The 23,364-nt window shown below is 31.5% G+C and overlaps 1 protein-coding gene and 1 long non-coding RNA gene across 2 annotated transcripts in view; one reads left to right on the top strand and one right to left on the bottom strand.

The window, feature by feature from the left end:
- The first annotated feature begins 8,797 nt into the window (after positions 1-8,797).
- LOC121246207 (nuclear export mediator factor NEMF) overlaps positions 8,798-23,364 on the top strand; it is a 33,568-nt gene continuing 19,001 nt past the window's right edge. The window contains exon 1 of the mRNA XM_041144265.1: positions 8,798-8,812. The gene's annotated coding sequence lies outside the window, so the exon portion shown is untranslated. The remainder of the gene's footprint in view (positions 8,813-23,364) is intronic.
- Positions 9,611-23,196, bottom strand: LOC121246211. Its single transcript, XR_005937080.1, has 3 exons — positions 22,986-23,196; positions 19,616-19,617; positions 9,611-9,625 (listed from the first exon to the last, which is right to left on the bottom strand). It is a non-coding gene; the product is annotated as an uncharacterized LOC121246211 (long non-coding RNA).

Raw genomic sequence — 23,364 nt, 5'->3', positions numbered from 1 at the left:
ATTCTATTCTTCAATTTTTTTTTGGTTTCTATTTTTTTAGGCCAATAAATGCACAATATTAGCATACCAAAAATGAGAAAACAACATCTTTACAAACAAATGAAGGATTCCTTCAATCTCATTGTGCACGTTTTATCCATTCGGCATTTTTAGATGCCTACCAATAAAATATTCTACAGTATAATTTAAGAGAGGTTCAAATAGATATATAAATCACATGGGTTGCAAAATATAAAAGTAAAAGGAAGAGTGGGGTGCTGTCGAGAGAAGGAAAAAAAAAAAGAGGAAGCAGCTTTACTTGAAAAAAAGCAGAGTTTTGCGCAGGGCATTGACGGAAAACGAGAGTGTCAAACACAAAATACTGTTCATTACTGTTCATAGATATATATATATATATATATTAAAATTTGAGTATTTCCCTTTTGGAAGAAATTTCATTTTGCACCACCAAGCAAATTACTATGATCACCCTTCTTTTTTCTTTTCAGTTTGCGCCTCACATGTAAAACCCTAGATTTTTTAACAAATAATATAACGAAAACATGATAAAAATGATAATTAATAAAAATACTTATTAATTAATTGTGTATCACCCTATAACGTGGTAATATTTAAGTTGGTAACCAATTTCCCCTACATAGGATATAGCATTGGCCGAGAAATTAAGGTTATATATATTCCCAAAAAAAAAAAAAAGAGAGAGAGAGATTTCCGAATTATAATTATCAAGTTAATTAATTAATTAATTACGCCTTGATTTTATTTTTAATGTCTGCTCTTGATCGATGCTATATAGACTCCAATATGAGCCGACATTAACGTGTCGCTCGGATGCTCGATATGATCGAACTGAATAAATAACAAAAAACAAAAACAAACAAACAAACTACAATTTTCGGACGGAAAGAGCCGTGGCCGCTGGCTAGACAGGAATTAATTAATTAGCATTATTTTATATGCCACGATGTTCACGTGTGTGTACTGATTGTGGCCAAAAACGATTACTAGGCTAGCTAGCTAGTAGCCCAGTACTTACTACGTATGCTATGTTAGTATAAGTACATGCAAACAAGTTCCGCGTAGATTTTTATAAAAATGTACGTCTCATTAAAAAATAATGGATTTTTTTAATATTTTTTTAATGTATAATCTATTTTTTTATAAAAATTTATGTAAAATTTATCTATTTAAAATTTTTATAAATTATTTCATATATATAAATATATATATATATATGTGCGCGGGCGCGCATGCACTTCGTTACCACTACAAGAGAATGAGTTTCTTGGGATGAAACATTTCATCTCAAAAAATTTAATTTTCGTCTCAAAAAGTTTTTTGAGATAAAAAAATTTCGTCTCTAAGTTGTCTCGAAAAACTTGTCTCAAAAATTTTTTTGAGATGAAAATTGATTTTGATCCTAAAAAAATATTTTTAACGATGAAATTGGACGGAACTAATCGAAAGCGTTCAAACGGGACTTTTTTTGTAGACAAACAATTTTCGTCCTAAAAAACCGTTCAAACGAAAATAATTACGTTCAAATAAATATGTAATGTTCAAACAATATAGAAACTTGAGTCGAACGACCGAATATATTTGATCATGTTTTAATGGACAGAGTGTACGAACATATTATGTCTGTTTGAACAGATAAATTTTTCATATTACTTTTGTTCAAACAAAAATTTAACGTTTCAAACAAACCTTATCTGTTCAAAAACTCTGTCCGTTCAAAAGAGCTGGATTTCTTACAAGTTGTTCGAATGGTTCTTTTTTTGTTCGAATGTAAGGTCAAGAGCTATCGTAGATTTACAAATTGTAATTTATCGTTCGAACTAGATATTTTCCTTTTAAATGGTACTCATCATAGAAAACTGAATTTAATTAAAAATACCATACTAATATTATACCAATGTAATTTAAACATCACAATTGTTCAAATGTTCTGGGACAAAATAATAAAAAGACAATTAAAGAAAAATAAGTTCTAAAATTGTGGTGGTGGCTGCATAGAGCTTTGGGACATCATTGACTGCCATTGTTCAAACATTTTTTGGAATTAAATCTCTAGCTTCTTCTGCATGTTTTCTTCTAATCTAGCATATAAATCCCTGCTTGATCTAACTAGGTTAGCAACTCTTTTTTCTTGAACCTCAATTATTTTATCACAAGCAAATAAAATTCTCAATCAAATACATATACATTTCAAATAAAATTTCCTAATATTAGTAACACATAATATATACATATTCACAAAAATACGCATTCTCAATCAAACACATATATATTTCAAATAAAATTTCCTAATATTAGTAACACATAATATATACCAGTGTTTTAAATTTCGTACCGTACCGGCCGGTACGGTCGAAATTTTTCGTTTCGACCGTCCGACCGGTACAGGTACTATATATGTTCTGTACCGGCCATACCGGCCTGAATTTCGGCCTGTGTTTTTTTTTTTCATTTTTTCAAACTACAAGCTTATTTTTTAACCCCCAATTCAGATTAGACTATTTATAATTTTTATATATATGTATTTATATATAATTTATTTATATATAGACTATTATTTTAGAATATAATTTTTATATATATTTATATATATAATTTATTCATATATCGACTATCCCGAAATGTTATCCCGAAACGCTATCCCGAAACGGTACCGGTATCGAAATATTTCGTTCCAGTACCTTGACCGGTACGGCGTCCGGTACAGTATTCAAAACATTGATATATACACATTGACAAAAATAAAAATTCTCAATCAAATACATATACATTTCAAATAAAATTTCCTAATATTAGTAACACATGATAATATATACATATTCATAAAAATACAAATACAAATTCTCAATCAATCAAACCCAAACCTGCCAAAAAAGTATATTATATTACCTCAAGGATCTGCAGTCCACTACCACCAAATTTGTAAAACCTATACATGAACAATTAGAAGGGTTAGAAAGCATCTAATAAATCAATTCTTGAAATTCGAAATCTAATATTTGCATTAAAAAAAATACATACCTTGAGGGTTTTGCACACTATCAACACACAAACCTTTCAAAAAAAATATACAATATAAAAAATCACTCTCACTTTTGCTATTCCTCTCTCTCTCTCTCTCTCTCAAATCAATTCTTGAAATTCGAAATCTAATATTTGCATTAAAAAAATACCCACCTTGAGGGATTTACACATTATCAACACACAAACCTTTCAAAAAAATACACAATATAAAAAATACTCTCACTTTTGCTATTCCTCTCTCTCTAGAACCTTTTCTCTCTCTCTCTAGAACCTCTCCTCTCCCTCTCAAGCTCATTGCCCCTCTCTCTCTTTGTGCAATCGACGGACTGAATGAAAAGAAATATAGTGATCTGCGTGAAAAATGACTGCATGTATAAATTTTCAATTCTATAAAGTACCTTTCGAACACGAAAATTTCACAATGGTGCCCAAATTCAGCGCGTTTTAATTCAAGCTTTAACCATTTGAACGAACAAGCTACCCATTCGAACGTGGATTCCATATGCCAAAAACCCATTCGGATGGATTAATATTCCATTTGAATGGATATATATTATATGGATTTGGCGCCAAGTTTCATTCCAAACACATTCTACGAGTAAATTTCGTTCGAACAAAATCTGATGCACTACTCTAATAGTTTGAACACTATACTTATCCGTTCGAATAGGGACAATATTCGTGCTATATATTATATATGCTAATACATATACAATTATATAATATATGCTATTATTTATAAACTATATACTATATATATACGTATATACTATCTATATACAATATATACATATATATATATATACTATATATCCACTACATACTATATATATACACGACTATATGATATATAATAGTATATATATTATTATATACTATTATATAATATATGATACTACATACTACATACTACATACTATTATATAATAGTATATAATAGATATAGAAATAGAAGTGTTATAAAAGAAGTATTAAATAAGTATATATAAGTATTATTAGTATAATATAACATAAGTATAATAATAAAGTATTATATAAGTATATATGTTATAATATTATACTATATACTAATATAAGTATAATATATAGTATAATATATATTATAATATATAGTATAATGTGCTAATATAATCATATACTAATATAATACTATATACTAATATAATGGAGTTCGAACAGGACATATGTCGTTCGAACAGAATTAAATCACATTATACACGTTTGAACAAATACTTATCATGTTCGAACGCACATGCTCAATACAAATACCCACCTGAAGATAGTGTTCGAATGGTCCCATACGTGTTTGAACGGTTAATATTCAGTTCCGTTCGAACATGCTTGTTACTTTCTAAATTTAGACTTTTGCTATAGTAACTCACCAAATACATAGGTATCTTTCATAATTAACTAATTTGGTTCTAATTATTATTAGTAAATATAAAATGTGATAAAAATAAATGAATTAGTTAATATTAATTAGAATATATATTTTTGTGTTTGCTAGCTTGTTTATTGTTAATTATATTTTTTTTTTCATTTTACTTACCGTTCACGATAATATAAAAAATGACACTATCTTTAAAGTAATATTTATTTAACCAAAAATCTTATTTAACATAAAAGAAATCATTAAAATATTTTAAAATTAATTACATAATATTAATTTATGAATTCGTAAATATTTTAATTTACCGTAAATCATAATATATAATATATACATATTTTTTATATTTTGAAAATGATAACAAATTAGTGGAAAAAAATATTTATTACTTTAATATTTTGGACCTCTTTAACAATAGATTATTATAATTAAACAAGCTCGTTCGAACGCTTCTTTATTCATTCGAACAAGATACTCACCATTCAAACATTTATGTTCTGTTCGAACAGGTTTAAAAAAATTTCCTCCAATTTTAATTTAATTTCCCACCAAACTATTCATTCGAATGCATAAATGTGGTGTTCAAACATGTTTGAATGAAATATGTGTTGTTCAAACGATCTTGCAACCTTCCCGCCAGATTTTCCCACTAAGTCTCTCTCGTTTGAACAAACAAATTGCAGTTAGAACGGTTTTGAACTTTTTTCAGCAAAATAAATTACTTTCTCGTCAAGATTATTATTCGAACAGATTATACACCATTCAAACATACATTAATCCCTTTTGCAATAGATTTTTTGCCGTTCGAATGATTTTGATTTCTTGAGACAATCTAATTCGTCACAGAAGATCTAGTTCGAACGGATACTTAGCCATTCGAATGGGTTTATCAAGTTATCCATATTTTGAGAAATCTGCAATAATTACTTTTAGGGACGAAATTTAGCTTAAAAAAGTCCGTCCCTAAAACTAAAATTTGTTGTAGTGTACGATTTAGGAACTGAAATTTGCTTCTCTTATACAAGGTTCGAGACATCATTTTCTACTTTTTCAAATATTCTAGTAGTATTGTTGCTTTTGGTTGGAAATTATGTACCTGTTTCTGGATGACGTTGATGATGGCGTGCACTGCGCTAAGAGCATTGGTATTGGATTCATCAAATCATGAGTGTCATCTTCAAAATTTGATGAATTTGTATTAAAATCACTGAATTAGATTCAACATACACTAAAATCTTTAACTTTGATCTACAATACATTTAAGTTCATCTCCAAATTTAAAAACTAACTGTTCACACTCTATAATTATTATTTTATTTACTTAAATTATTGTTTTCCAATTTTAAGCCACAATATATATATATTTAAGTTGGGAAACAATAATTTAAGAATCAAATTAAATTATTAATTAACATATAGTTAGTGTAATTGTAAAATATGAAAAAAGTAAATTAAAGATATTATTATTAAAAAAATAATGTTATATTATTATTTTGACTAATCTAATGTAGGGTTATGGCCAGGAAGGTTTTGGATTTATGATACACATATACTTTTCATCAAATTTTAGAGATAATTTTGACTAAACCAATGCCAAATTATTTCATCAAATAATATCCAATTATTTGTGTCATGAACTACGTATATACGTACAAACTCCACTTGTGGGTCCGTACGTATGTTGGATTAATATTACGTTGCTTCGATAATCTAATTATATATGCCAGAATCGGTAATTTGTATTTTCGCAGCTTAATTACATGCTAGTTTAAGTGAATTAAGAGGCTCTACGATGCATATATATAAACAGTACTTCTTAGTTATTAATTTTTATAAGATGAATGGCTGAGTAATTTTTATTAGGATAATGCTAGGGCGCCGCGGCCTGTATGTACTATCGTTAGGGCGTGTCCACTACTAGTGTATTTGAGTTTTCTTTTTCTTTCTTTAAACATTTTTTTAACATTTCTAACCATTAAAAAAAAATACATAATTTTACTAATAGTCATTTCTTTAATCATTAAAAAAAAATTAAAATACCAAAACGATAACTTTAAAGGGACTAAGTATTATTTTTCAGGCCTCATTTGCATTCAAAACCGACCTTAACTTATCTTATTTTATCATTACAATTTTTTCAAATTTTCACACAAAATATGATAAATAATTTAATTTGTATTCTACTATTCACCAACTATCTTAACCTATCTTAACTCATCTCTAAATTCAAACCACTCTTTAATTAAGCCAAGTGAAAGCCGCGAACTCCCATTAGAGTATGTGGGACAAGAATCTTGAAAAAGATTATCTCAAACTCTTGAGAGAAACAAACACATAAAATGAATATTACAATACTGCAAATTTTCAGATAGCATAAGATGTTCGATCATTGTTGTAAAGTCTATTTCATATAGTGATTTCATAAAATGATGACACCCTTCAACCTCGAATAAAAACTAAAAAAAAAAATCTTGAACCGAGGAATCTTAAATTAAACAAGTTTTCACTCACAAATGTCCAACTTGTGTAAGAATTATATATAATTAATGTAGCACAAGAAGGCAGAAGATGATGTTCACATAATCCAACTAACATCGTAAACTGAACTTCCTAGAAGTAGAATTTACCTTTTTACTATTTCAAGACATAAAGACGCGCGACGCTGGTTTTGAAAGTCCACTGTAAATGGCCGTCTTAATTTATTGACCATAAAATGATTAGAAAATTACAGAAATATATATGGTACAACAAAATAAAAGAAAAAACGACCATTTTACAGATTTCTTGCTAGCTAGAACCCACTTAGATCAGAAAGGGGATGTTTTCAATTGTGTGAGTACCTTTCCTGCATGTCTATATAGTTATAATTGGATCATTATTAATTTCCAATCGACCGACGCACCATTAAGTACCTTTCCTGCTTCTAGCTAGCTATAAGATGCATCATCTGTCGCCCTTCAATGTTCATATACATCAATTTGAGTGCAGTGGTAGTAGTACTTGATATGCATGAAGATCTTATAACCAATACATAAAAGCATGGCTTGATGATCATCGATCCTAAGCTTAATTTATAAGCTAGCTAGCTAGGGGAATACTCAAAGAAATCAAGTTAACTCAAAGGGATCGAGTGTTTTTTTTTTTTTTCCTAAAAAAAACGAAAATGGAGGCTTCAGAATCTGGACTTAAACACACGTACAATCATTAATGCTGCATGCAGAAAAGGGAAAACGACACCATCCATAGTTTCGTGGTCTTTTTGTCAAAAGCTAGGCGGGTTTTCGGGGTTTGTGGTCTTGAAATTCCCACTAGCTAGCCGGTGTTCATTTCCATGGATGTACAGCAAAAACACGCACATTCTCTCTCTCTCTGTCTCTCTCAATTGATGGATAGATAATATATTAATTTAAATGCTGCAAATTTCTCCTCCTCCTCTTCTTCTTCCTCCTCTATCTGAAGCGTCTTTGACCCAAACATATCATGTTTGTAACCCTTTTTTCTTCTCATCCTATTTTTGACCTCTTTCACCGGCACGCCATCATGCGTACGTATATATTTTTCTTCCAAAGAGGTATAGTACTACACATGTTAGGTGCAAAATTTTTATGATTTGTTTGACCAGCTAGCTTGCTTAGCTAGATTAATGGATAATCGAGTTGTAAAATACATCAAGCGGCATCGGACTACTTCAAATAATCCAATATTGTATCTCGCATGCATATATAAAGCTTCTTCATCCAATACGGTTGCATACCTTAAAATACATAGAAAACTGACTTGTTGTAGAAAACTATATATTACGATTGAACGACAAATCCCAATACCTAAAATGTCAGATCTCACTCAATTAAGTGTCTACTCATGAGTTTGAGTGATCAAATGATGTTCAAACGTAGCAGAAGTAAGCCACCAACTTTTGTTTGCAGTATCTTGCTCGACGACATTGGCTTAGAAAATTTCACTTCGTTTGTCATATAATGATCGAGTTTCATGATGATCTTAAGCTAGCAGAAGTAAGGTTCTATAAAAGTGATCATGATGCATTTGATATTTAACATAAGCTTTCAAATATTATCAGTGTTTTTAACTTTTCACATGATAGGATAAAGGTTAATTTTAAAGGTGGTAGGGAAAAAATAGAAAGTCGATCGTGTAAATTTTAAATTAATATTTTCATATATATGGGTTGCACGTTACATGTATATAGGACAAACAGTAGTGTTAATGGAAAAGAAAAATCGTAAAACATTAACCTTTTAAATAAATGTTTAAAAAACTTATCGTGTGACAAAAAGAATATGATATAATCCAAATGATCATACAAGCATCATGTTCAAGTGCATGCTGTAATGATCCGACAAATTGAGAGAGAGAGAGAGAGAGGAGGCCTGAGGAAATGATCGTTCTTTCCCATGACATGCTACCTCGAAGTTGACATATATGTAAAGATTCGCTTTCTTTCTCCTTTTTATCATAAATCAGAAAGCAACGACTAGGGACGAGCTCAAAGAGCTACCTAGCAAGAAACGGCCGGCCATATGGGAATTATGCTTCGACTGTTCTTTTGAAGAACGACCACAATAAGATATGGTTCATGCAGTACTAGCGCCTAAGGATGTACGTACAGATCAAGAAGCTGCCAAAGCAAGAAGAAAAAGAGGACCGCGCACCAATGTCTCATCACTTAGAAGCACGCCTTGGTGCAAAGCATGATATTTTAAGGTAAAAAAGTAAGTGTTGTAAGGATAAAGTATGTCTCTGTGTTCCCTATAGTCTTTGCAGTTTACATAAAGCATGCGTGTCTATGTTGGTTTCTAACTCTACATTCGGACCATTTAATCATTTATTAAAACAGATAGAACTCTTTCTTTAAATCATTTTTGGACGAGCGTGTTGTTCCACCGGCAAAAGGTCCAAGCTCATATAGATCATATATATATATATATAGTTGGCCGGAAATATTAGTTTAATGATACGTGCATTTGATTTGATTGTCCCATTGCTGATGTTGTCCTTTTATCTTCAGCTTTCTTACTTAGATTTCACACTTGGAAGATCAGATCACAGTTGATGACGTGGTTATAGCACGTGTTGGGCGGCCTGCACTGTGTTTCTGGGTTTCTAACATGTGTCTACATGTTTGCAGCCAGGACAGGACCATTGTTTTGGCCATGCATGTAATGTTTACCATTTTTACTAGTTTTTGAAGGGTTTTGTGGAGAATCATAAAATTAGTGATTATATATATATATATATATATATATATATATAAGTATCTATCAAGCGTTACAAGATTTTATTTTAATATATATTTTTCCTGATTCAGTGAAGACATTGATCTCTACGGCCTGAATGTATGTTTTCATGACCACCATCTGGTTATTTTTGTCGAAAGACTACGTACGTACAGTACTGATTAAACTATAATCAGAAGGCGGGCACGTTGCGATCGATAGGATCGTGACTATGACGACGACAAAGGAATATTACGACGAGGATGACGAAAACAATGACGAATTAAGGGAACTTTATACGTAGTAATAATGTTTTTGCTATGAGAATAATTAAAAATAATTCAAGAAATAGTATAATATTTAAGCTGATTGCGATGTGTATGGAAAACGTACATGGATTGATTTGATAGAAGAATGACTAGCTAACACATTAATGTAGAAATTAAGATACCCTAAGTCCAGATTCAATGGTACTACTACCTGATCATCATATTATATCATATAAATTAAACTTGACGTACGTGTTGTTTTTAATTGGAGCTTCCCGGCCCCTCCACTCATAATATATCATCATCCTTTTCCAATCCCTTTTTGGATTTATTCAACATCAAATGGCATTTCCTAGTACGAATGCTATTGTATCGCACATCATTCTAATTTAATTACCCCTCCCCAGATAAAAAAAAAAAAATTATAAATATTTTCAGATTTAGAAATTACAAAAAATTTACAAATAACCTAATATTCATGTCACGTGTACTAGGTCAGACTCCTTTAGATAAATAAGTCTATTATATACGTTGAGTATATAGTAATTAATTGAACGACTTGATCTGCTTTAATATCACGTGAAATCATCATTTATTCTAAAAATATATATAAGATAATAGAAAGAATGAGTTTAATCGATGTTTATATTTGTTTCAACAATTAATCAAATTAAAACCCACTAATCAAGGTAGTACTAGTCATTTTCATTGAGGTTGGGAGTAAATGGATCCATAACGTGTCATATATAGTCAAACTTGCTAGCTAGGCTTAATTAGGAGCCTAGTTGAATATGGATATATATAAACTTATTCATGATGGAGTTCAAAGTTACTGCCCAAGTCAACTAACTGATTATATATATAATCATGGCAATATTCTTATAAACTGTTAATCTGTAATTGTCTGTAACATTGACTAATTAATTTGATAGCTGGAACTTAAGCGCCAAGCGGTTGTCTTTCCACTTATCAGCATGCACCAAGAATTTCATTGTGCGTAGCTTTGAGCATCTGATTGAAAATTTGTTTTTCTTGGCTCATAGTATTTGATTCGGTAACAAAAAAGCCTGAATCAGTTTTAAACTACACCGGCCGGAGACTCCTTATACGTCATGTGTACGTCTAAAATGACCCCCAACACTAGCTACTTCTATGCACACACATACACACGTTTTTAGAGAAGTGCTTTAGTTACGATAAAATTTTAATAATAAAATAAAAATATAAATTGACGTGATTTGATAATATATATCAAATTATAAAATTATTTTTATAATATAATAAATTTAACGTATTATTTAAAATTATGTCATGGCCTCTGCTTAGCATCTCAATGTAAATGTTGCAGGCCATTGTGCACGTGCTAATTTTCATTTTAAAGCTTCAGATAAAGTACTTGTACGATGATCCAGCGGTGAAAACAGGCCATTATTTAAATGCAAATTATATTTATATCGAGCAAATGAGTAGTGCCATTTAATTAAAAACTTGTTTTTCAGAGTTTCAAGTTTCAACACCTACAAAGCCATCATGATCACCACGCCATCCGTGTGCTTTGCTAGCTAGCTAGCAGCTTCACTGCTCGTCAACAAAGGAGGCTTCCCAAATTAAAAATAATGCATGATCTGACCCAAATATCTAGATGAAATTGGGATATTATATATATATATATAATTAATAATTTATTTTCCAAATATATTCATCAAAATAAATTAAAATTAGTTTAACCCAAGGTGGCCAATCCGAATAATTGTAGTTATGTGGACCTACGTACATATAATAATAAACAGTTCATCTCGATCAACTCGTGAAGTTATTCCCCATATATATTTCTAATCAAGCATATTATTGCATAAAACAATATACAAAGAGTTTGGGAAGGGTCTTTATCACTATCAATATATAGAAAACGTCTAAAAATTTTATCTAAAGATATGTATTCAAATACTAAATTCGTTACTGTCTATTATGAGTGTGCATATCAATTTTAAGATCGATGGATTTTTAATAACTAATTTCCACCAATTTTAATTGTGGAGAATCTGTTGAATATCTCTTCTAATGGGTGTAATTTGAGGGATGGATCATAATTTTGTATTGTCGTGATGACAGAGCTTTACTCATGAATGTTTTTATTTATTTTATTTGTTTGTATAAACGTACGTACGTCGCCTGACTCCTCTGACATTCATTGCCAATTAAGTGGACTTGCTTCCACTTCCATTGCAGATGTTTCTACAGCAAAGATAATTAGGGTTTTTGTTGTTTTTATTATTATTATTTTTTTTTTGAGTGTTAAGTGAGAAATCCCAATTATTTATTTCATGGGTAAAAAGTGATTATATTATATGTAAATGGGAAATGATTTGTACACGTAATTTTAAAAAAAATAGATAAATTTAAGTTTCATTTGTATTTAAAACTCACATTAACTCATTTCATCTCATCATTACAACTTTTTCAAATTTTCACATAAAATATAATAAACAATTTAACTTTTTCAAATCTCAAAACAACTTTATCAAACTTTTATATAAAATATAATAAATAATTCAACTTTTATTCTACTATTCACAAACCATCTCAACTCATCTCTAAATCTAAACCATAAATTCATATAAAAAAATTAATTTTTTAATAGTAAGCTTTTTTTTTTTTTCAAATAGGGTATGCAGGACTCACACATTCTATAACTGTATTTAGTATTATTCTTATTTACAAATTAGTCACAACAAAGTGATGCAAATACCCTGACCCATTTATTCACTACCCCATTAAAGAAAATAAAAGATTACCCTAAACAAGCTAGAGAACGGCCCCAAACAATAACTTAGGAACAAAAAGACACAAAGAAATTAGAGTGAAAGTGAGGAGACTTGAGAGAGAGAAAAAGGAGAAATAATGGAAAATAACTTTAATTGAATAGGGATGACTGGAACAATTGTTTTTTTATAACATATATTTTGGGGACTCAATATTTATTCGAAGTGGGAAAAATCCTACATCACAAAAATAATGAGTTTGTTTTTTAATTAAGTAAAGAATTTATATAAAAAATAATATCATATGAAATTATAGTTATTAACTTCAATTAGATTTTAGATTTTACATCAAAGAGTTAGAAAATTAGGTCGGAAGTGGGAGTGAAGTGATCTCAGATATTCTGTGAATAGTAGTAAAAAAGTAATGAAAAAGTAATAATAAAATATTAAATAATAATAAAAATTATGTGAAAAATAATACTAAAATAATAAATAATAATGGAGTTTTTCAAAATACTTCATGCCCAAACTCAATATTAGGCAAAACTGTGCGTCAATTTCTGATTGTATTAGCCATTCGGTATTCGTACATTGGGCTTCAAATAGGGCCTAAATCCATCATCATTAGCACAAATGTGGCTAATTGAATTTCACAGCACTCTGACCCAAAACCAAAAGCCGAAACTAAGAATATGTATTCAATGGTTTCAAATTTTCAATTAGCCCAATCTTTCTAAGTGACACGTTAAGCGGTTGTTTATCAATTCAACTCATTTTATCTTATTTAATTATTATAATTTTATTAAATTTTCACATAAAATATAACAAATAATTTAACTTTTTCAAATCTCAAAACAAAAATAATATTCTAATAATATTTTATTCAACTTTTAATTTTCATTTTATCTCATCTCAATTTATTATCCAAACTTTCCCTAATTTCTCATAATAATGCAGATTTACACGCTTGTATGGACCTTTTATCATTATAATACTTACAAAATTTAATATTTACAACCATTTTTTTTTTTTAAATTTTCCCCGAATGATGGTGGCTTTTCCATGAAAAGTTCTATATACATATATAGATTAGGGGAAAATAAAAAATTGTAAATGATCAATTAATTATGACCATTATTAGTTGATTCTTCACAATAACGGTAGTTTTATTTTTTTAAAAAATACCCTTGATATTTTGGATTATTCACGTACACTTAGGCTCCTTTGGATTCATAAAATGTTTCATCTCATCTCATCATTACAACTTTTCAAAATTTCTACACAAAATATAATAAACAATTCCACTTATTCAAATCTCAATTCAACTTTTTCAAATCTCAAAACAATAATAATATTAAAAAATAATATTCTAACAATATTTTTTTCAATTTTCATCTTTTATCTAAACCCATCACATCTTTTCTTTGAATCTAAACCAATCCTTAAGAGATTGTTTGGATTCAGAGATAAGTTGAAGTGAGTTGAAATGATTTTAGATGAGTTGAATATAATATTGTTAGAATATTATTTTTAATATTATCATTATTTTAAGATTTGAAAAAATTGAATTATTTATTATATTTCGTGTGAGAATTTGAAAAAATTATAACGATGAGATGAGATGAGTTAAGGTAAGTTTCAAATCCAAAATGGTTAAAGTAAAGGCTAGATAAATTTTTTAGGTTTGATTCATCACAATGTTTGCAATTTATATTTCAAATTATTAAACCTATACATTACACTCTTTAACTACTTTTGGCAGTCAAATAACTTCCTTCCGTTAAAATATTACTATTAAGTAAGATTATAACATATCGCTATTTTTTACCACTTTAAGTTAGGTTTGAACATTTATTCACCGGTACTTGGTAATTTAAAGATAAAATGACTTAGGAAAAATGACTTATGCAGATCTATGGCGTGTTAGTTCAGTGTAACTTATTCCATCAAAAAAAAAAAAAAAGTTCATTGTAACTTATTTGAGAAAAATATGGTACACTTGAAAAAGTCAACTTTTTTCATGTGGAGCTCACTTTTTACAAATTTCTTGCATGTGACTTGAACATTATGATCTTATATCTAATATTACTCTCAAACTAGTTTGAGCAAATTCTCAACCCCCACTTTTTGCAAATTCTTTTATAGTTTTAATTAAAAGAAGTGTCATAGTCATAAAGAGATTTTATAAAAGTAAATTCATAAACTAACGTGACTTCATGTGATCCGTTAGATTTACTTTACAATAAAAGTAACTTTAAAATCTTATATATGTACTACATTAAGACATATCAATTTGTGAGTTTATTTTTATAAAATTTTTCTTATATTGCTAAAACATTTTGTCTAATTAAATTTTACTCAAAACAGAAAAAAAGAAGCACCATCATTGATGCGTGATAGGGGTGAGCACCACCCTAGTTGGAGTCGGATTTCCCTAAATCCGACTCTAACTCCAACTTTAGTTTGAAGTCCGACTCCAACTCAAACTTGTAAGAATGGAGTCGGAGAGAAATCAAATTTGAGTTTTTTTTGTTTAGTTTCATGTTTTGCACATTTTTTAAAATGAATTTTTTATGAAAAATTTCAAATTTTCCGAAAATTAGAAACAAAAACTAAATCATCCACTACTGATTTACTTCTATACTAATATCTAACTTATTTTTATACTAGACTTCTACTATAGTATCTAATTACTTGTTATCATACTATAGTATTACCTACTATTTCTAACGTCTAATTACATGTTATTATATTATAGTATTGCATATTATTATATTATATTAGTGTCTAACTTATTTATAACTTATTTTTACAATAAACTTATTTCTAATATCTAATTACATGTCTTATTACTGCGTGACGTTAAGCTTTTACTTGAATCGCAATCACAAAGTCGACTGCTCCTTTGTACAAACTTCCCAAAAGCCCTGCCTATTCGAATTCCATTATCTCTATATTTCCAATCGAGAAAGAGAGATAAAACTCTATTTCTTTCTGGTCAAGAAAGTGAAAAAACTCTCTCTTTTTCTATTTTCCATCTGACCAAACAATAATCATCCATTTCACTATATCGAAGTGCATTCCTCCAATAATAAGGTGACTTTTTTCCCTCCACTAAAACCACTCTCCATCACGAATTTCAATTGGCATGCTTTGAATTCTTTTTTCCTTATATTTTGTTCTGTGATATCAAAAAGGGCCACGTAGAGTCACCGAGTCAAATCGGGAGAATGTTCTTCTCGGATGATCCAATGTCAAGACCTCTCTCCTACGATAACTACAACTCAAGAATGAAAACAACTCACACACACTTCTTGTTTGTTTGAGGAAACCAACCTCCCAAAATTAAGAAATGACTTTATTCTAGAAGGCTAATACAAGAGACTAACTTCCTTTTCATTACATTTCTCTTAACTAACTACAATCAATCAATTAAGCCAAGCCCAATATAATTGTCTAATGGACCAGTTAAAGGAAACCAAAGGAAATCGTATACTATTAACCCTTTGACTATTGAGCCCATTTCTCATTCAACAAGGTTATTACATTACTCCCCTCCCCCCACCTCAAAAGACCTTGCCCACAACGTCGAGAAATTGAAGACGCAGCCTCTTGATAGTAACCTAGGTTGCTTCTTCGTCAGGAGCACCTTTCCATTTGATCAAGAGTTCCATCATAGGCTTGTGATGTACCACAATCAAACGACGCTACAGCATCTTTCTCTAATTCAAAATAAAAATCTCCATGCCGATCCAAAGGACGAAGATGAGAAGTAGCCTCTATAGAAAGACCCAAGTGTTTCCTAAAGCAAGGGACGTGAAAAATAGGATGGACAGAGGAATCAGTGGGCAACTCCAATCGATATGGCACATTGCCTATTTTCTCCATAACATGAAAATGTCCATACTAGCGGGGGGAAAGTTTATAACTCTTGTAATTGGAAAAACTCTACTGTCAATATTTCTGTGGCCTGAGAATCTAAGATAGACCAAATCACCAATCTCAAACTCTCTTATCATACTGATTTTTCATGGACTCTTGTGTAGATAACAATGCTTCCTTAAGAGGCTCAAGAGTTGGTCACGCGACTTGAGCTGGACATCCACAACTCCATTTTGAGTAGTACCCAACACATACTGAACGAAAGTAAGAGGTGGAACTCCATATAAAGTCTCAAAAGGTGTAAGGCAATTAGAAGAATGTTAGTTAATGTTATACCACCATTCTACCCAAAGAAATCATAGGGTCCATTTTTTAGGTCTATCACCAGTGGAGCAACATAAGTGTTGTTGGACAAACTTATTTACAATCTCAATTTGACCATTAAATTGAGGAGGATAAGCTGAATTGTAATGTAAATGAATCCATTGAAACGGAAAAGTTTCTTCCAAAAGGAGCTTGTGAAAGTAGGGTCTCGATTAGTAACAATGGTCAAAGACATCACTTGAAACTTGAAAACATGATGCATAAAAGCTTAAGCAACCTTAGCAGCTGTATAGGGATAAGTTAGAGGAAGTGAGCATATTTATTGAGTCGATCAACCACCATATAAATCACAAAAAAACCATGGGAAAGAGATGAAGTTTTAATAAAATCTATGGAACTATTAAGCCAACATCTGGTAGGAATAGTGAGAGACTGTAACAGGCCAACTGGGTGCACATTCTCCACACATTAGTAACAGAGATAGTACATTACTTAATATAGCCCTTCAAATCCTTCATTATCCTAGGCCAATAAAAATTTGCCTTAGCTCTATGAAGAGATTTTTGGGAGGCAGCAATAGAACTACTATAGATATGGTGTAAAATATGAAGTTTAAAGATGGAGTTTTTTGAAAGATAGATACGACCATTCTTGAGCAAAACTCCATTTACCAACCGAAACCTTGCTCTGCCAACTAATTTTATTGTAACTTATGTTAGAGAATCATTAAATCGGGATCTGTAAAATAAGTTATATGCAATTCAGAGATCAACAAAATATCCAAAATTGAGATTGAGTTGAAAGAATGAGTCTGATCTGCCTCATGCTTCCTAGACAAGGCATCCGTAACCTTGGTTTACCTGCCCTTTTATAGTCAATGGTAAAGTCATAACCAATCAACTTAATGACCCACTTCTGGTGGGAAGGAGTGCCTATCTTTTGCTCTCACAAGAATTTGAGGATCTGCTGATCAATTCTAATGACAAATGTTCCCTCGAGGAGATAAGGTCTCCACTTCTTCACTGCATACACCAATGCCAACAGTTCTTTCTCATAGGTAAAAAGATCCAAAAGCCTTTCCCACTAAGGTAGGCTAAGGGTTTGTTATTTTGCATCAACATAGTTCTAATGCTGAATCTAGAAGCATCACACTCTATGAGAAATTGTGTTGTAAAATTTGGAAACTAACATTGGAGGACTAGAAATTGCCAACTTGAGCTTCTCAAAAGCAATTGTAGCTTGCTTTGTCCATGTAAAAGAATTCTTCTTTAAAAGCAATGTCTGGTAAATTTCTTGTAATAGCTAGTTAAATCTAGGAACCCCCCAAGGACTTCAAGGTTTTAGGTGTAGGCCAATCAAGTATCGATTTGATCTTAGATGGGTTAACTTGAACTGCTTCAGCTGAAACCAAATGACCCAAATTTTCTATCTCTGAGCAACTAAACCGACAATTAGACTTATTAGCAAATAGTTAGTATTTAGATAGTGTATCTGAAACTGCAACTAAGTGTTGAAGATGATATTCCATTATTCTGTTATAAACCAAGACGTCATTGAAAAAGACAATGACAAATCTCCTCAAAAAAATATTTAAAAACTTCATTCATTAACCTTTGGTAGGTGGTTGGGGCATTGGTTAAGCCAAAATTTGTAACCAAGAATTCATAATTCCCTTGATGTGTATGAAACACTGTTTTTGAAATGTCTCATTCTCTTACCCAAATCTGGTGATACCCAGATCTTAGGTCCAATTTTGAGAAAATGGTATCTCCAAATAGTTCATCCATCAACTCGACAATTGCAGTATGTGACATTTGTCTTTAATGGTTTCTTTATTTAATGACCTATAATCTATACACATCCTCAAACTCTCATCCACCTTCCTTATAAGTAAAACAGGTGGGGGGAAGGGTGATTGGCTTGGTCTAAACACCCTTGAAGCCAAAGGCTCCTGCATTATTTTTTTCAATCTTAGATTTATGGTAATAAGGATACCTATAAGGCTTGACTGAGATTGCTTGGGTTCCTTGCTTGAGAATGATCTGGTGGTCATGTGATCTATTTGGAGGCAATCATTTTGGTTCCTCAAATACTCGCTTGAATTGCTGCAATAAGGCATTTTGTCGGATCCAAGTCTCTTGGAATGGTGTCATTGCTTATTGAAAAAAATCTAGAGTAACAACCATTTTTTCTTCATTTTAGACAACTGAATTAACTCCTTTTCTACCCAGTCCAAGTTACTAGGAGTTAGACCCTTCAGGAAAATTACTTTTTGATTGAGGGTGAAAGATATAGTAAGCAATGAGAAATCCCAAAGGACGGGTCCCAAAGTACTCAACCATTGAATAACCAATACAACATCATATCCTCTAGATCTAACAAGAAGAAATCAACGCTAAATTGATTTCTTTGTACTAAGAATTCGACCCCTTCAGCTCCGCTGATACTTCTAATCTTCTCCCTGTTCACCACTCTCACCTCAGTTTTACAAGAAGTTTACACCAACAAGTTAGCCATAGTAGTAATGCTAGGTTCTAAGAAATTATGTGTGTTGTAAGTATCTATCAACATCACTAATTTCTGATCCTTGATCTACCCACCACTCTCATATTACGAGCACTGAAGAACCCTGTTATAGCATACATAGAAATCTCTAGGCCTTCAACATCTGAATTAAAGTCCTCTAACAATTCCACCTCATTTTTTATACGATACTTCTCATCTCCTTCTAAACTCTTAGAATGTGATAATTCCATACCTTCCACGATATACAGCCTAACATTCTTATATCTGTGACTTGGATTCCATTTTTATCACAAAATTAGTATAGACTGTTCTCTCTACGATCATTTATCTCAATTGGGCTTACCTTCTTCACTGGTAATGTATTTTTTTTTTTTGAGTAACTCCCTTCTCGTTAATGTTAAAACCTTTATTGGAACCATGAAGAAGTACCTCTGAACTCCCAACATTGTGAGGTTAAAAAGAAGCTGTTAAATTATAATAACCAATAGGTCTAAGACTCATCTTAGAGTGATTCACATACCCTTCCTATATCTTTGCTAAACCAAAAGGCTGAATTTCATGCAATTGGGTTTAGCATTCTAACAGGCACGAATATCATCTATAAGACCACTAAGAAAGCAACTTAGTTTATACTGCTTAAACATCACTTTTAAATGATTAGAAAGTACCTCAAACTGTGATTAGTAAGTTGCCACTAAAGAATTTTGTCTCAATCTCGTAATAGCCTCCATAAGATCATCGTAAGTAAAGTCGCCAAATCAAACTTGTAGAGCCTACACAAAAAAGTCCATTGTAGGAAAACCTTCAGTTTCTTCTGCATCTTGGAATCAAATTAATGCTTCCCCTTCCATATGAAATGAAAATATGATAATCTTCTGATAATCCAGTATTAGGATAGAGAGCAAAATAATTATTCACCTTATATAACAAACCAGAAGGGTTCACCCCCATCAAACTTGGATAGAGTGAATTAGCATTCCACCATTTCCACCCATAACCTTAGTCGCTGTAGAGTTCTCAAGTTTTCTGCGATGCACCTCTTTAGTTACTGGTGCTTGATTATTTTTGAATGCTTCAAGAAGTATATTTATGTTCTGCAACATGTTGTCCAAAGGCTTTTGGCGTTCTTCCACCTTCATATCCTAGAAGTCTTGATTCGGCTTCATGACAACCACAGTCTTCTTCAAACCTTTAAATCTCATTCCTTTCGACCTTGCCCAAGAATAAAATCTCTTATTCCAATTGTCAGTACCTCTCTTCTAAGAAACTAACTCCCTACAATAACTGCAACTCAAGAATGAACATAACCCGTATACACTTGTGCTTTTGGTTTGTTCAGGGAAACTAACTTTTGAAAATCAAGAAATGACTTTATTCTAGAATGCTAATAAAAGTGACTAAGTCCTTTTTTTTTTTTTTTTTACATTTCTCTTAACTAACTAAAATCAATTAGTTAAGCCCATCTAGGTATAATTTTCCAATGTAATGGACTAGTTAAAGGAAACTGTATACTATTAACCCTTCTGACTATTGAACCATTTCTCATTCAATAAGGCTATTACACCCATTGACGTGGAAGAGAGTTGATTTGGGTGGCGGGAGTTCGAAGGAAAGGGATAGGCAAAAGCGTCTGGAGCATACAAGGTTGGAGTGTAACCGACACTTGTGGTTACTCCAGCAAAATTCTCCTGCATTCAGGATCCAGGTTCAATTTTGCTTGTTTACACGCATACTTTCAATCTCTAAAGCTCATCATTTATTGGAAAGTTTATCATACTATGTTAGCATAAGACACTGGAATTTGGTAGATATCTGAATGAAAGGGCTTGGTGATATTCGGAAATGGGTATGAGCTTCCTATTAATGCTATCAATTGCCATGTTCATTGCTCAATTCATGTTAAGTTGAGGAATTTCACTTGTTGGGTTAGTCTGGTTTAAGTCCAATTGAGCTTTGTTTGAGTTTAGTTAAGTGTGGTCAAATAAATCTAATTGTGTTATAATATGTATTCTGAATCTTTAGTCATTGAGGATCCATGGCAGATTTTTATCCTTAAGATATGGTTTGGGTTGTTTAAAGTGGCAATTATTTTACCAGAATTACGTGCACTTTAGTAGTCCATTACTTTGGTTGTTATTGAGTTGTTTAAAGTGTTGATTACTTTTGTAGAATTATCTGTATGCTAATAGTCCATTACTTTAGATTGTTCCTTGTTATTTGGGGCGTTTGTTATTTAAGTTGTATTTATTTAGTTTTATGGAAGGAAGAAATGCAAGTTGAAAATCGAACAATTTTTCATTGGAGAAATTAACCCCTTCGAAGTGGTTAGCTTATTATTTCTAGTCTCTAGTTTATATTTATTAGTATTGTCAAGAGCATTGTTGAGCCATGGTAGAGGGGACTGGCACTCGCTACTATCAGCTAGCTAACTCTTTAGCCTTTGTGAAACACACTTAGGAACTCCAACATCAACATCAGGATGCTTTGCAGAATGCAATTGATGGATTGCCTCAACAATTTCAACTTATTGCTGCCAATGTTGATGCTTTAGGTATGAACTAATTTGTCATACCTGTAATTTTGGTGGAATCTGTCTTTACCTCTTCAGCCGAAACTAAATGTCCAAATATTTTATCTCCTTGCAACCAAACTTACATTTACTCTTTTTAGCAAAAAGAACATGCGCATCCAACGTTTTTAACACAGTAGCTAAGCAAACCAAATGTTTCTCCTTAGTCTTATAATAGATCAAAATATTATTGAAAAGTACAATTACAAACCTCCTTAGGTGGGGCTGCAACACCTCATTCATTAGTCCTTGAAATGTGGCTAGAGTGTTTGTTAATTCAAAAGGCATCACTAGGAACTCATAGTGGCCATGATGAGTCCTAAATATTGTTTTTGGGATGTCCTCCTCTTTGACTCTTATTTGGTGGTAGACTGACCTTAGGTCCATTTTTTAAAAGATAATGGCCCTATGTAGTTCATCAAGGAGCTTATCAATGATTGAAAATAGGAAATTTATCCTTGATAGTCTCCTTATTGAGGGCCTAGTAATCAATACACATCCTCTAACTCCTGTCGACCTTTCTCACCAATACTGTAGGAGGAAATAATGGTGATTGGCTGAGTCTTATCACTCCAACAACCAATAATTCTTGCACAATCTTTTCTCTTTTTTACTTTTGATAGTATAGGTACCTGTAGGGCCGTACAGAAATAGGAGTAGTTCCTTCCTTGAGTGTAATACGATGGTCACAATTTCTCTTTTGGGGCAGCCCTTTAGGTTCATAAAAAACACCACTGAATTCTTGCGAAACCACATCAAACTCTGGAGGCACTGATGTCTACACCTTCTCTTCTCCTCTTACTGAAATTTGGAGAAGCACCCATCTTCTTTCAACCTTACTTAATTTGGACAGTTCCACATCTGTAAATGGCTGGGATTTAATCCCTCAAGTGTGATAGCCTCGTCACCCCGAATGAAAGTCATAGTAAGGGAATCAAAATCTCATAAAATAGGCCTAAGTTTCCTCAGCCATTGCATGCCAAGAACCACATCACAACCCTCTAGGAGTAGGAGTGTAACCGGTCCGGTCCGGTTTTGGACAAAATCTAAGACTGAATCGGTATGTACCAGTTTTGTATTTTTCAAAATCGATTACGTACCAGTTACCCTCCTAAAACGGTACTTTCGGTTTTACCGGTTTTCGGTCCGGTCTGGCCCGATTTTTTGGTTCTTTTAAAATGTAAGTTTCACAATTTGTCATTAAAAATTTGTTTATAAAAAAAACAAAAAAAAAAACTTATTTAAAAAAATCTGTTTTATACTTTTATTAATATATTAGACTATATAATAGTATTAATATTAGACTATTGGTATAGTTATAAGTTATATATTAGTATTAGTTATAAACTATATATTTAATATTAATATT

The sequence above is a fragment of the Juglans microcarpa x Juglans regia genome, chromosome 1S, assembly GCF_004785595.1.
Source record: "Juglans microcarpa x Juglans regia isolate MS1-56 chromosome 1S, Jm3101_v1.0, whole genome shotgun sequence".
NCBI lineage: Eukaryota > Viridiplantae > Streptophyta > Magnoliopsida > Fagales > Juglandaceae > Juglans > Juglans microcarpa x Juglans regia.
Note: the sequence above shows the minus strand (reverse complement) of the source record. Positions and strands in the feature narration are given on the sequence as shown.